The following is a 14823-nucleotide window of genomic DNA, read 5'->3' as shown; positions in this document are numbered from 1 at the left end:
ATTGTTGCTATTATTAAGATTATTATTAGTTATTATAATTCTTGGTTAAAACTCACTGACCAAACACACAAAGCTGGATAGTTCTTCCAGTAGAATTCTGCCGTGCCTATTCTCCATGCGATCTTGGTTGCAAAGGGTTTTGCAAAGGTAACATGGGGACAGGGTCACTTCCGTGAGGCCAGGTTAAGCTGTGGCAAGGTTATTTCCTAGGACTGAGTGGTAAGTAGCGCTTCAGCTTTGTGGTGATCTGCTTGCTTGCATGCTTGCTTTCTATCAAAGGAAAGTATTTTGATTCTGTCCAAATTCAAAAACCAGACTTAAAATCAAGGAGTTAAAGAATTTGTCTTGTAAACAGATGGGACAGACATGCTAATACATTGGAAACATGCTATTTAAATACAGACTCGTTAAACAGGATGCCCTTTTGTCATTGACCAAATTGTTAAATTGGTGCCCTGGCAAGGGCCCTTTGTAAGGCTCAGAGGATTCCTGTGGTCCAAACCTCTGTGGTATTAAAACAAACATAGTAAATATTTTCCTTGCAGTTTACATCCCAGATCTAAATATTTCTAACCATGTCAAACTCACTTTTCTCTACCATTCCCTTCAGGGTCCCCGTAGACTTCAGCTGCCAACGAACCGGGTTGAACTTGTCTGGGGAGGAGCTCTAGGACTGAGGACAAGCACAACTCAGAATAGACCGCCTGCAGCCCTGTATCCCACAGCTGTGCTGCTCTACCTGGCAGAGCACAACGCACAACAGCAGGTGTGCCCTCTGCTGGCTTCAACACATGAGGGTGGAGACAGGCTGTCCTTGATGTGTGCGACCTGAATTTTAATACTGGCCATTCCTTTTTACATATGTCTATACAACACACACACACACACACACACACACACACACACACACACACACACTGAGAATTAGTTGTTCCTTCTTGTTGATCTCTCAAGAAATAATTTAGATAAGTTGATCAGTAAATAAACAGATAGATGATGATAACTTGATAGATGATAGAAAAATAGGTGGATAGATAGATGATAAAAAAAGGTAGGTAGAAGATGATAGATTTATAGATGATCTGTAGATAGATAGATATGATCTGATATAATGTGATATGATATAATACACAAACAGGCAGGCAGAAGACCACAGATAGATAGATAGATAGATAGATAGATAGATAGATAGATAGATAGATAGATAGAGATGATGTGAGAGAAATATAACTAAGGTTGAACAAGATTCTGAATAAGGAAACTGTAGCATAGCTTGCACCTGCTCACTAAGCAATTATGAATTTTTAAGTATCATCTATCATTTAGTCAAAAACTGCAAAGGCTGCTAATTATAGGAGACACTTTATGCACCTTTATTCATAGTATACCGATTCACTCACCTTAACATGTATTGTTTTCTGTTAGGATAACTAATCATAGAACATGAAAACCCAAAATAGGTGATCTCTGCTTACTTTACTACTCCAGGATTAATCTGTATCAGGTTTGACTGATTTACATGAAAGTCAAGGCAATCTACACGAACAGAAAAAAGTCATCTCTACAGATGCAACTTACATGAAGGCCTCTTAAATAAATGAATGAATCCATAATGGAATGACACACACTGAGCACACACGATGGGACTCTGTGTGTGTTGCCTGCTTGTGTTATGTGAGCTATCCAGTGTTAATTCCTACTTCCATCTTAAAAGGCTCACATTGTCCTCCGCAGACTGCAGGCAACAACCTGAATCACAAAGAGGTTAAGTAATAATAGGACATTTTGATGAGCACTGGGCTTAGTTTTATTTTCACAGAACCCTGATGGACAGATCTATGTGTTTACCTCTTCATTTAAAAAAAATGTTAGGGTGACATTGATAAAGATACTTCATATTCACAGGCTCCTTTTTGGAATGGCAACGCCGTTGCACAACTACGTAAAGACAGATATAAAACTGAGGAAAGTAAATGAATAGACTCATAAAAGTTGATTCATTTTTCCATTGCTAGATCATGTGCAAGTTCAGCTAGTTCTCTTCTGCTGAGCCACATCCCCAGTCCTCATAATCACTTATTAACATAAAGAGATAAGGAATAGAGATATCGCATAAATTTCCCAAGGCTGCACTATAAAGGATGCAACTAGAATCCAAACCCCGGCTGCTCAGCTCCAAAGTCAACGTAATCAACCACTCCACTAAGTAATTTCACCAAATTTGTTTTTGCTCAACCAATAGCAAACAGTTATATCCCACATTAAAGTCCTAGCTCATGAATTTGCACCATGCTCTCTTTGAACACATTTCCATCTCAGAAAGAATTAGAATTAGGTGCTTCTTTCTCGAAGTTCTTCTAGAGACAGAGAGATAGGTGGAAAGATCAAACACAATATGTATCTATATGTGTATTTATGTTAATTTTATTGTGTAGTTATATTAATACACATTAACTAGGTCTTCCTGTATTTCCTTTTCATCAGTTTTTTTTTTTTCAGGCAAGGTCTTGTTGTGCAGTCTATGTACTATATTTTCTTTTCTTGGCTTTCCCAGTGCTGTGATTTCAAGAGTCTTCCACCACACTTGGTTTTAATAATATTTTAATATGCATATTACCCCCTAAAATGAGATTTCCTTAAACATAGAGGGACTCCTTAGTAATGAATTAACTTCTTTCTTAGTTAAATATATACTGAAAATACAAATAAGTTATGGAGCAAGTAACTGAAACCCACATGCAACTACTCTATTAAAATGCCATTGATGCCTACATTTGTTCAAATAAGAATTTATTACTTTGGCTGGGATCCCCTAATACCTTGTAAAGAAAAGATTTTGGTAAAGGCTGCTGTTACAGTTTGGATCTATAATGTCCCCTGAAGGCTCCTGTAATAACAGCTTAGTTGCCAGATCATGGGCTTTTGAGTGACTGGATCCTGAGGGCTCTTACAAAAAAAAAAAATGGTGTTTAATCTACTTAGGAAGTGAGGCCTAGTTGGAGGAAATATTTCATTGGGGACATGTCTTTGAAGGGTATGTCTTATCCCTGGAAACTCCTGGTACTCTCTTCTTCCTTCTCTTCCTTCCTCTCTCTATCTCTTCTTTCTATCTCCCTCCCTTTCCCTTTCCCTCCCTCCTTCCCTCCATCCCAGTGGCCATGAGTTGAACATCTCTGCTCATCCATGCTCTGTCTGCTAAGACGCTGTGTTTCGTTCAGGTTCACAATCCATCCATAGAGGCAGAGGGCTGTGGAATGACAACTATGAAAGCATGGCCCAAAATAATGATTCCTTCTTCAAGTGATTTCAATGACAAAACCTTGCCTGACCCAGAGGCTATGACAACTTGTATCTATCTTTTACATATTTGATATGAATGTACTCACTAGCCTGTTTGTTTTTGTCCGTAGGAACAGATTTTGTGAAATTGGAAACGGCCAGAATGAAGTAAACATGAAATCTTTGACAAGGTCTATGGAGGTCACCAAAGAAATAGCTATGAAGCCTTGAGGTGGATATGTAAAAACGAACTTCACTGACTTTAGAGCTCCTGGGAGGAGCTTGACTTTGGCAACACTCTGAAATTTCATTGAAGAAATATCATCTGCAACAAAAGAAGTCTTTCCTTAGGTGACAAAAGTAGATACGACACACTATAAAGATAAATTAGAAGTGATTGGTCCATGAGAAAGCGTTGTGATTTGTAAAACCCAGGAAGGAAAACCATGATGGGCAGAAACTCAAGTAGGAAAGAAGCCAGGCATTGGTGTTAGAAGAAGCTGTCCAGTCGAAGCAAAGAATATGTCTGGGGAATATAGAAAATTACTGACCTAAGCCATGCCCAGGAAAGCCTGGACACCAATCATTGTCCTAAGCTGGGTTATTTCAGCCCAGTCCAGCCATATATTGAATGCAGGGGGAAGGGGGGGATTCCTCCACAAATCCTTTGTTGTGTCTGTTTCATTGCACATCTGCCTTTAACTTTACTTGGTGCCTTTTTGCCCTGAGAATTCTTTGAAAAGAGAATTTGTGAACAGACACCAGGACTAAATGATAACCTACCTGCAATCCTTCGAAAGCTAGCTCATGACCTTCCTTTTATTTCCATCCTTGTGCAGGTGCAAATCTGATTTCTCATCTGAGTTTTGTCTTTGGGTACTCATCAAGCTTCTCCAAAATTAGAAGGGAATTCTTCCTTTTCCCATAGATAAAGCATCCAGGATTTAGTTTGAGATTGATGAGTGACGCATTATTAATCACATAATCTCCCCTGTTGGAGCCCATTGCTTCCAGCCATGGCTCCCTTGATTTACATTTCTCACTCCATATTGCCCCTCTTCCCCTAGCCATTTGTTACAAGATCCCAGCCAGTGTTTCCTGCAAACACTCAGTAATGCCACAGTAATAGTTTTTCCATTGAAAAATCCCACAAGAACAGTGTTTCCACTAAGCAATACCACAAGAAGAAGGCTTATTGTGGTATCTAAATTCTGAGATGAACTCATAATGTTCATCTTGGATTCATTAGAAGAACTAGGGCCCCTACTTTCTGGAAAGCACTGAAACAAGGGATGGAATTTTTATTTGTCATTTAAAAAAATTCAATAAAAATAAAAGTTAGATGATGCCAAGACAATTTTGCACTTGCTTTTGTGAGTGAAATATAAATAGATTTAGCAAGGAAGAGAGAAAAACTTCAGAAAAATGTACAGAGAGGCTGAACAGCTGGAAAAGAAAGAGTGCAGGAGTGGGGGTGGGAGGGTGGAGAGAGAAAGAGGGGAGAGAGAGAGAGAGAGAGAGAGAGAGAGAGAGAGAGAGAGAGAGAGAGAGAGAGCACACTCAGCAGCTGGGAAAGCAACAACCTGTAAAAACACTTAACATTTACAGCCACTCGGTGGCTGGAAAACCAACTTCTCATAAAATCGATTTAACATTTTGGTCACTGGTGAAGACATTTAATGCATGCATGTTTATATATCTGTGTTTATACTGTAGCCTCATGGATTTCAATGGGGTTTTAATCATGGCAAACTAGAAGAGACCATTTGAAACTATTCGATGTATATAGGATTTTTGCAACAACTGGCAGTAACAAGGGTTATCTACACACAGAGATTTCTTTTCATGTTGGAACATGGCCCTAAGTCTGAATAATTATAGTCTCTTTATTAGCTTTTGTATTTGTACCATGTCACTGAATCTTTAGTGTCCTACTTCTGAAAGTCATTTTTTTCCTTAAATTTCCAGTTGGATGGATTCTTTTATTTTCCAGGAGTTTAAGACTCTCAAATCCTGATCTGACTGTAGTTTGGCAAAGGAAGTTATCTGTCAGGATAAGTCCAATATTTTCCATTTCCCTTGTTATGTCTTAAATCAGTTCAGTGAAGGAGGATAACCATTTGCTAGGGATTTTTCCTTTCAGTTCCTTTTTTTCTGATTAGTTGCAGGTAGTGAGCTTAATTACAAACTAATCAAAAATAATTATTCCCCCTTTTACTTTAGACATGATGACTGGATAAAAGGATATACAATTTAAAAGATACTTAAACTGTATAGTTAGAAATGTCAAAGTAAGCTGTAATAAAAACATGTCAACAAATAGCCTACCATTTTATAGAGATTGGAAGCCCACATTATCTTAAAGATTCACATTTGTTTGTGTAAAATACAGACGTGTCTTTTACATACCACTTCAGATACCTTTGGAATGATACAAAGGGGTAATGGAGAGTATTCATTTGATAGCCAAGCGCCAGCCTTAAAATAACAATTGAAAATTTTAATGATGAAAACTCAAGCATATTTCAAGTAAAAGATTGATCACAATATTAATGACATGTATATTTCTGGGTGAATCTGAACAAGTGGGCATTAAAAAAATCTCTTTGGAGGACAAATATGGGAAGAAAAGCAGAAAATCAAGAGACAAAATACCTAGAGAAACAGCAAAGTGAATAGAAGTAGTCCTTTCCATTTGCCTCATTTTTTAACTGAAAGTCCATTCATATTGACAATTACTCATCAAACTACCCTTATTAGAATTACTATTTCTACTAAAATATGTCCCTATTTGATTCTGTTTGGAGAGAGGACTCATATCTATTTATTCAAGTACCTTCTCAAAGCCCCACTGGGAGAAGTAAAACCCTAGACTATTCTCAGTATGTCACCACAGCAGAGTTAACTCAGTATATTGTCTTTTTTTTCTTTCTCTTCTTCTTCCCCTGCCTCCTTCTCCTTTTTCTTCCCATTTCAAGGACAAAATCTAGACTGAAAGGTCTGACTACAAACACCTCTTATTCATAAGTAATTCCCAGGAAATGAAACCCAAAGGACATTCTTATATTTAATTGCAACTAAGAGTTTTGCCCCCGAAAATTAATTGAAAAACCCTAACAGACAAAGAGAGGTAGAATTCAAATTCCACTGCTAACAGTTCCCTGTGTTTTTAGGACAACAGTTTGTCCAGATTGAAAACAAACATCAATATATAATAGAATAAACTACCTTGCATCTTTGATTCTAACCAAAATCTATCTTTCCATCTATTGATTTTACAACTGAATTGTGTTCAAGTGGTATTATAAATAAAACATGAGAAGGAAAATTTTAAAATGATATTAGTTATTGAGGGCATCTTTCTTCCTTCCAGCTTTACTCGTCTCACTGAATGGAAATAAAAGCAAGATTTGGGAAACAAAACGTTTGAACTTTTCCCTAACTTCATAAGGACATTTGTAGTATTGCTATGAAAACATCATTATCAAGATGAGTTAGTAATAAGGATTTAAAAATATTTTTAAAATATGATAATGGTTTTTAAAAGTGTAAACTGAAGAGCATAACCTAACAATGCAAAACACCACAGGTCACTAGGTAGGGTTACCACTGTGCCCAAACCACTGTCCTTTACTCCCTCCCTGAAGATATCCAAATACTGAAGGCTAACCACAGACCCCAAGGCTGAGCCATCATCCTTCCTGTGCGTAAATGGTGAGGACTTTGATAATAATGAGACTTCTGAAGTCAAAAGCCATAAACAAACCAAGAATCACTGTGTCAGAATCAGAAGGAAGACATGGGATGAGGAGTTGAACTTTAAGTGGCTTTAGCTTTTCCCCAGTGTACTCTGACTGAAGCCAAGGACACCATCTCCAGATACATTCACACTTATGGAATAGGTTTGTTATATTGAGTTAGGCTTTCTATCTTAGCAGGGTGATACCCTAGTAGAAAATAGAGTGAAAGAGAGCTAGCATCCTCTGATGGATACGTCCCATGAGAAACCCAAACTATCATTTTGGACAAGGCATAGGCCGTCAATATTTGTTTATGAATTATATTTGGTCTTATAGCCCAGACATAGGAGATGATTCAAAGAAGCATCGAAGTAGTAAGTGAGATTCTACTGAACAGAACAGTTTACCACCTTCCATTTACAGCATTGTTTTACTCCTGGCCAAGAATCTGAAAAATCAAATAACACAAAGATGAAAGAAGAGACAAGAACATAGGAGGATAAGAGAAAGCAAGAGGCCCCAGTGAAGATACAGTTGGATCTGGGAGGGGGAAAAAAAAACTCCTAAAATAAGAGAAGAAGAAAGCAGAGTAGAAACTTCTGGAAAAAGATACTCTCTTGGCAAGATGAATGGAAAATAGAACTGCAGAATGAAAGACTGTTTAAAGAGCCGTCCCTAATCTTCTGCCAATGCAGGCTAATTTGTATTTCTGGAACGTGCAGAAAGGATGTCAGCTGCAGCTCATGTTAGAGTCACCTCACAGTGAATGTTCCACGTGCATTTGTGGTCAAGAAGGAGCAGGCTGAGTTTACTTAGGTTTCATGGAGTGAAGAAAGATATCAAGAACTCCAAACATCCCATGCTGGAGCTTCAACTTCAAAACATATGTTTTCTCCTTGCTCATTGCCCGTGGGAAATAAAGAAAACTGGGTCTAGGTTGTCAATTAAGATCTAAATTTGGCACTAAGGGAAGAGAAATAGCACCCAGGCAGGGGTAAATGCTTCTTTCATGAAGTATGAAACACTAAGCTTAACACTGAGATAAATAGCCAAGGGAAGAATTCTAAGAATTGAAGGATTGGTGTGCAAACTCCATTCACTGCACACGAACCTTGCTTTCTGTTTGATTGATGAGAAAAGTGATCCATTTGTGTAGTCCATTTTTTCCATGTTGTATCTCATGACGATTAGATTGTAATAACACTTTCTTCAGTCTATTCTTCCTTTATATCTTTCCCTACAGCCCTCTCCAAGTCTACCTTAGCTTTTGCGCTCAAAGCTGGAGCTCTACCACTTGAACCACAGCTCCATTTTCAGCTTTTTACTGGCTAGAGATAAGAATCACAGACTTTCCTCATGGTTCAAATTATTATCCTCAGATCTCAGCCTCCTGAGTAGCTATAGTTATAGGCATGGACCACCTGCACACAGCTCTTTATAGCCTTTTGTAAACGTCAATAAAGGAACAGAAAATGTCCATTTTGCTGAATTTTTAATCCATTCCCTATAAATATGAGCATCCCTCAGATCACATGATGTTTTCCAACAGAAAGTTTTCTGACATTGCAGGAACTCTGGATAGCCTCTTCTATATGTTAACAAAGACAATCAGTGTCCTACGTTAAAAATCATAGGTTAAAACCTTCCTATATTGGAACTTTATATATTACGTCACAGTCATAGAGTCTAATCCATTTTGTGCTTGTCTTGATTTTAAGTGTTAACTCATAACATAATAGTTTGTTCACATTCACTGTCTATTATGTGATTATACAACCACTTTACTTACACACTTTTGTGTTAGAAATGATCCATGCATTTCACCAACAGGTGTGTATTCGTATTTTAAACCTTAAGATATTCACAGTATCCTCTCTATAAAGTTGTTTTTTCCTTCACATTTTTAAGTAACACTTGGAATCATGATGCCAGTTTCTAGAAAGCACCTCAGTGATTGCTTTTGATTTATTGATTAATTTGTAATAAATGATGATACATGAACTCTTGGACATTTTAGATAGGTAGATGATAGCTAGAGATGAAATTATGTAGGTATACTTCCCCTTACCAACGCTTTCCAATGTTGTACAGAAAATTAAAAAATACATAAGTTTAAGTGTGGATTCTTATAGGTGGTCTATTCATTGAATTATATCAGTGAACAAAGAACATTTTCTTTCTTTCTAGTTTATAGGGAAAAGGAGACAATGTATAAATATGCTTTGTTGATCAAGTGAGACTTTCTCATGAAAGAACAGATTTGCTGTGTTGTCTGTGATTTTTCATGCAATTTACAGTTTACAAGGGCAAGATTTATTTAGGTCCTTTGATTTCCCATAATTTATAAATTCTGCAGTTGGAAACTGAAGTTGGAAAATCAAGTCCATTATAATTATCAAAAGGATAAAATTATGATCTTCATAGAAATATGCAATAGATACATGTCAAGTTTTTAACTCCTAAATTTATGAGAAAATCCAAATATATAAAAAATCAAAGAATGTAAGTACAGATAAAATACAAGTGATCATAAATGCCTGAAATAACTTTTTTAATTAATTTTAAAAAGTCAAAATCTGAGGAGGAAGATGGCACCGTCACAATAGGGAGGCACCCCAACTCGCTCCAACGGAATAGTGAGCTGGGAGCTCCAACACCCAATACCCCATCAAGAGTCCAGCAAACCCAACAACCAGAAGCATCAGAGAAACACAGGAAACAAAAAAGAACAATAAAAAGAAGAGCCTATAAGCTGCACAGAACCGGAAAATCTCCAGGGTACCCACCCCCCCCACCCCCTACCGACCCCAGCCGGAACAGGGCCTGCTGGGAAAGGGGACCCAGTGCCAGCAAATGGGACCGCAGACTGTCAGCAACCGGAGAAGCAACAACTGAAAAGTCACGCCAGGAGAACAGAGTCAAGACAGCAGGAGCTCCAGGGGGGAGCACAGATGGCAGCGCAGGACCAGAGGCGCAGAACCAAACTGCCGGGAACAGACAACAACAGCAGGGGAACCAGGTGGCACAGACGAAGAGAGCCGGTACCACCACCACCAAATCGCCACACCCCAGCACCCCAGCCCCGAAAAGCCCACAGCAGCACGGGACACGCACACAATCCAGGACCAGTAAGTTCCCCATTGCCACCCCCCCACAACTGGAGACCAGCTCTAGCAGAGACCCAAACCCTACAAAGAACCTAGAGCTCCCTCCCTCCCCCTCCCTACCCTGAGGGAACAAAGAACCCCATATCTTTTGGCTCTAGGACCCTACAGCCTCTTGGAGGACATGGGAGCTAGCAGAGGCGTAGCAGTGCCCAACAAAGTGACCGGGAAACACCTTAGACAGGTGTCCCCCAAAGCCCCAGCTAGGGAGCCTGAACCTGTCCACACCAGCCCCCACCCCAGCAGGGGCCGGGGACTGGTAGGCCTTGGAATGTCACTTAAGGTGCCCTGGGCTACGCGGACTTTTTGAACAACAGTCACAGGCTCGCTGGTGTGCAATACCAGCCAAGCAGGGACACCTGGGCCCGAACACACGCCCCCTTCTCACAGTGGAGGCGCAGAGAGTCTGTGGGCACCAACCTGCACCCAGACACTTGAACCTGCTGGGGTCCACTCATACTGCCCCCCACAGCAGATGTGCAAGAGGGCACAAACATCCTCCAACAACCCAGGGCAACATGCCCCCAAAGGAAACAAACACTAGAGTGCACACACGTGCCCCCGGGAGGGCCAGCGTGGGTCAGCGTGCTAGCCCTCCAGCAGGAGAAGGTCCTGCCCAACTCCCCCGCAGGAGCACACAAGCGGGCAAGCTGCCCCCTCAGCAGCAACACCGCTCTGATAGGTGCACTCCCCACAGGTGGACGGGCCACCCCTCAACAACAACAGCTGCTCTGACAGGAGCACTCCACACAAGTGAGTGAGCCGCCTGTTAGCGGTGATTCTCAAACTGAGAGGTGAGCTCTTTTGACCACGGCACCTAGTGGGAAAAGAATCAAAGAGGAGAAAAGTCTCCATGCCACGCTGAATCAGCGACCCGCAAACCCCCATCAGGGGCACACTTGGGACAGCACAACACAGCGGCAGGGCACAGTCCTGCAGAGAAAGACACAGAACCTACCCACCCCCAAGTGCAGTGAAGGAGACCACCTCAGCAACAACCGAGATGATCAAGCTCAAACCCAAACATCCAAACTCAAACCCAGAACCAGGACACAAACAAGTCTCCACTGACAGACCAGCGGGAACCAGCACATAGCCAAGCCAAGGTCACCACCTACAGATCTCCAGATGCCCAAATCACAAAAAAAATTACAAATTTCATGAAAGGTCAAGCCAACTCACCAGCTCCAAAAAGTAGTATGACTGAAGAGGAGATGGAGAACAAAAAAACAACTGAGGCTAAGGTAGCAAAAATGATGGAAAGCCTCAGGAACAAATTCAGAAAACAATTCTAGGAGTTTAGAATGGAAGTCTCGAAGGCCCTTCAGGAAGTAAAGAAAGAAATGGAAGCAAAAATGGATACAGTGCACTCCTCCGTTAAAGAAGACCTTAACATCCTGAGAAGCAAAATGCATGAAAAAATAGATTTAAAATACAACTTTTTAAAGGAAGAAATCTCCACTATGAAAGCTAATCTGGCAACCATAAATAGCTCACTGACATCCATAAACTCCACACTCGAAGCCACATCACAAAGAATTGATCATATCGAATCCCGAGTCTCTCTTTTTGATGACGATGCAACTGATAAGGACCAGAAGATTACCACACTCCAAGAAATGGTTAAACTCCAGGGAAGACTAATCCAGGAGCTACTGTACAAAGACAAGAGATATAACCTGCGCATAATTGGAATAGATGAAGGAGCCGAATACCAGAGCAGAGGGCTACAACATATTTTCAATAGAGTTATTGCAGAAAACTTCCCCAATCTCACAAGGGACCTCACCCAAGTAACCGAAGCCTATAGGACGCCTGGCAGATCACACCCTAGAAAATCCTCGCCCAGGCATACAATAATCAAGACTTCAGATCTCAGGAATAAGGAGCAAATTTTGAATGCAGCCAAAATGAAGAAAGAGCTATATTACAATGGAAAAAGGATGAGATTCACAGCAGACCTCTCCACACAAACCTACAATGCACGAAGAGCATGGAAGAACAATCTAAGTCCTCCAGGCCAACAATTGCCAACCCAGAAATCAAAACTAGAATTCACCTTCGAGGGAAAAACCAGCTCTTTCCATAGCAAAGAGGATCTAAAGGAGTATGTGAATAAAAACCCAGCCTTACAGCGAATTCTAAGAGGGGAACCCCACCCTAGAGAAAATGTACAGGACCCCCAGACAGAAACAGAAAGAAACTACAATAGCCAGAGCCCAACAGAAAGAGCAGCTCAATAAAGACAAGAAAAAAAGGAGAGGAAAAAGAGCCTAACAGGAAAATGGAAGGGAAAAAGCACTCTTCTCCGTGATCTCTTTGAATATAAATGGTATAAACTCTCCGATAAAGAGGAGCAGACTGACAGAGTGGATCCATAAACAAAAAGTTGCCATCTGTTGTTTTCAAGAGACCCATCCTACAGCAAGGGACAAAAACAGGCTCCGAATGAAAGGATGGAGCAAGATCTTCCAAGCAAACGCACCTACCAAAATGGCAGGAGTAGCCATCTTGATTTCAGACAAGCTGGGCTTTTCATTAAAATCAACTCAAAAAGACAAAGAAGGGCACTACATTTTAAAACAAAGAAAAATCCAGAATCAAGACATCACAGTGATAAATTTATACTCACCAAACAAAAGAGGCCCTACATATGTCAAGCAAATTCTCACAGAACTACAGAACAAGATAGACCCAAACACAATCATAGTAGGAGACTTTAATACTCCACTCTCTCCAAGAGACAGATCCAACACCCAGAGGATTAGCAAAGGAGCTGAGGACCTAAGTAACACCATATCCCAAATGGATCTGATAGATCTTTACCGAGTCTTTCACCCTTCAGAAACACAATACACATTCTTCTCAGCAGCCCATGGAACATACTCCAAAATAGATCATGTCATAGCCCACACAAAGAACCTCAGCAAATACAAAAGTATTGACGTCATCCCATGTATTATATCTGACCACAGTGGAATCAAGGTAACCCTCAATAACAAAGGATACCACAGAGGCTATACAAATACTTGGAGACTAAATCCCTCACTGTTATCTAACACTTGGGTCACAGACCAAATTAAGGATGAAATTAATGAATTCATAAGCCACAACAACAATGAAAATACATCACAAAGAAACCTATGGGATACAGCTAAGGCAGTGCTGAGGGGCAAGATCATTGCCCTCAGCACTCACATTAAAAGAATGGAAGCAGAGCAGGTGAATAAGCTCACGATGAAACTAAAACATCTGGAGAAACAAGAAATAATCGAATCTAAAATGACTAGGAGGAGAGAGCTCACAAAGATTAAAGAAGAGATAAATCTGATTGAAAGTAGAAAGGCCATTCAGCAAATAAATAAGACTAAAAGCTAGTTCTTTGAGAAAATAAATAAAATTGACAGACCCCTCACAAGACTTCCAAAAAAAGAAAGAGAAGAGACTCATACCCGTAAAATAAGGGACTCCACCGGAAAAAGTACAACAAATACACACGATATTCAAACAACCATAAGGAACTATTTACAGAACCTCTACTAACTAAAAAACAATAATTTTACAGAAATGGATCAATTCTTAGAGAAGTATAAACTGCCCAAACTGAATCAATAAGAAATAAATCAACTAAATAAACCAATAACTTACAGCGAGATACAGGGGGTAATCAAGAGCATCACAACAAATAAAAGCCCAGGCCCGGATGGATTCACCAATGAATTCTATAAAACCTTTAGTGAGGAGCTAATACCAACACTCTTCAAACTCTTCTACGAAATAGAAACAGAGGGAGAAATCCCAAACTCTTTCTATGAAGCTAATATTATACTCATCCCCAAACCAGGCAAAGACCCAACAAAAAAAGAGAACTACAGACCAATTTCACTAATGAACACAGACGCAAAGCTCCTCAATAAAATATTAGTTATCAGGATCCAGAAACTGATCAAGAAAATTATACATCATGACCAAGTAGGCTTCATCCCACAGACACAAGGATGGTTCAACATCCGTAAATCAATCAACATAATTCACCACATAAACAGAACTAAAATCAAGAATCACATTGTTATCTCAGTCGATGCCCAAAAAGCCTTTGACAAAATACAACATCCATACTTATTAAAAGCTCTGGAGAGAACAGGAATAGATGGAACATTCCTTAAAACAATAAAAGCCATATACAACATACCAACTGCTAATATAGTATTAAATGGAGAGAAACTAAAATCATTCCCCCTAAACTCAGGAACAAGACAAGGATGCCCACTCTCGCCACTTCTTTACAACATAGTGCTGGAATCCCTAGCCATAGCAATAAGGCAGGAGGAGGACATCAAAGGGATCCACATCAGCCAAAGAAGAAATCAAACTATCCCTATTCACAGATGACATGATCTTATATCTGAAGGACCAAAAAACTCTGTCCCAAACTCCTATACCTAATAAACCATTTTGGCAAATTAGCAGGATACAAAATCAATCCACAAAAGTCAGCAGCTCTTCTGTACACCAGCAATGTACAAGCAGAAAAGGAAATTATGGAAACAATTCCATTTATAATAGCTAAAAAAAGCATAAATTACCCAGGGATCTACCTAACTAAAGACGTGAAGGACCTGTTTAATGAGACCTATAAA

This window comes from Perognathus longimembris, chromosome 17 (genome assembly GCF_023159225.1).
Source record: "Perognathus longimembris pacificus isolate PPM17 chromosome 17, ASM2315922v1, whole genome shotgun sequence".
Lineage (NCBI taxonomy): Eukaryota > Metazoa > Chordata > Mammalia > Rodentia > Heteromyidae > Perognathus > Perognathus longimembris.
Note: the sequence above shows the minus strand (reverse complement) of the source record.